This window comes from Mycetomoellerius zeteki, unplaced genomic scaffold (genome assembly GCF_001594055.1).
Source record: "Mycetomoellerius zeteki isolate Tzet28-1 unplaced genomic scaffold, Tzet1.0 scaffold366, whole genome shotgun sequence".
Taxonomy (NCBI): domain Eukaryota; kingdom Metazoa; phylum Arthropoda; class Insecta; order Hymenoptera; family Formicidae; genus Mycetomoellerius; species Mycetomoellerius zeteki.
The window spans coordinates 182,120-183,530 of NW_017257356.1; the positions used below are offsets into that span (position 1 = coordinate 182,120).

The 1,411-nt window shown below is 35.0% G+C and overlaps 1 protein-coding gene across 2 annotated transcripts in view; it reads left to right on the top strand.

Moving 5' to 3' along the window:
* Positions 1-818: 818 nt before the first annotated feature.
* The window catches only part of ast (single-strand DNA endonuclease protein asteroid), a 3,957-nt gene continuing 3,364 nt past the window's right edge, over positions 819-1,411 (top strand). The window contains exon 1 of one of the 2 annotated variants that reach the window (XM_018453163.1): positions 819-898. The gene's annotated coding sequence lies outside the window, so the exon portion shown is untranslated. Of the gene's footprint in view, positions 976-1,411 lie in introns of both variants that reach the window. The other variant, XM_018453164.1, reaches the window with a different exon arrangement.

Here is a 1,411-nt window from a genome sequence, read left to right on the forward strand (position 1 = left end):
AAAATTCATCGGAATCCTGTTTTCTGATTGGTTGCAGAGCGTCCTACGACGAAAATCGGATTTGTTCCATGATAGGTATCCAGGGCCCGGAGGTAATTGAAGAACGCTGACATTATCGACAATTGATATAAATTTGCTATTATTAACATAAATATTTAGCTAATACATTATTAAATTCATGATATTTTATTACATAAATGCTCCATAAATAAATATACATACTTGTAAAGCTATAATATCCTTTATAATGCCGAAAAGTTACAATTTTTTCTCTGCAGTAATCATCTCTGTTGATAATCAAACTTTGATGATAACACTGAAATCACAATTTTACAGAAAAATCGAGTATTATTGAATTTTAAACGCATGTACACCGATAAATACGTCTACTAAACTAATAAATCATAAAATTAGTACAATATTACCAGTTTTTTTACTCATAGGCCGGTATTCATAGTCGATTCTTATTTCAAGATCGTCTTAAGTAATGTCTTAATACGCTAATGTGGCTCTCTTATTGGTTCGTAACACCTCAAGGCTGAACTTGAGATGATCTTGAATATAAGAACTGACTATGAATACCGGCCTTAATCACTTCAATATTAACAAGGACGCGAACTCCCGTAAGGCCGGAATCAGACTACCCATTGAAGATTGAGATTGAAGATTGAAAGATTGAAATTTGACCAATCAAAACAATAGGAGCTAAAATTCCTTTGTCCTCAGTGGTAAAATTTTAATTTTCAATCTTCAATCTCAATCTTTAATGCGTAGTCTGATTCCGACCTAAGGATGTCAATCTTTACTAGTATCTCGTCGATGACAGTGCTCTCAGACTTCTCTTGACTTCTCTCTCATAAAAGTTTGATTCAATTATAAATAGACTGAAATAAACATTGTAAGTAATAAGTGAAGATAAGGGAGCTAATTACATGAAGTACTAAAAAAAGTTTTGAGAAATGTTTAAAAATATCGGTAATTATACAGAATACCTCTCCCACCACCGATTTCGATAAAATTAGGCTCATTCGACACGTTTTTGCATGAAACGAAAGAATCTGGCAAAAAAAAAAGCGCCGCTCTGCCCCGCGAACCGAGATATTTAGCGTTAAAGTTGACTATTCGGGTTAGGAAATTGTCACAGCTCTACAATCGCCGTGTCTTCTACATGCATTTCTATGTCATGCGCATGCGTCTCGTTACTTGTCGGTCCAAGAGGCACCAAGGCTGCGTTCCGTTTTACGCATGATGCGCATAATGCATCATTTATCCTTGTTTAACGTTCGATGAATAACAAGAATAAAAGATGCATCATGCATGAAACGCAACAATGTTTTTGTTGTCGAACGTGAAATCGTATATCACGCACGATGTTGGGCTTACTTCAATTTGGTCACCTTACATATGATCA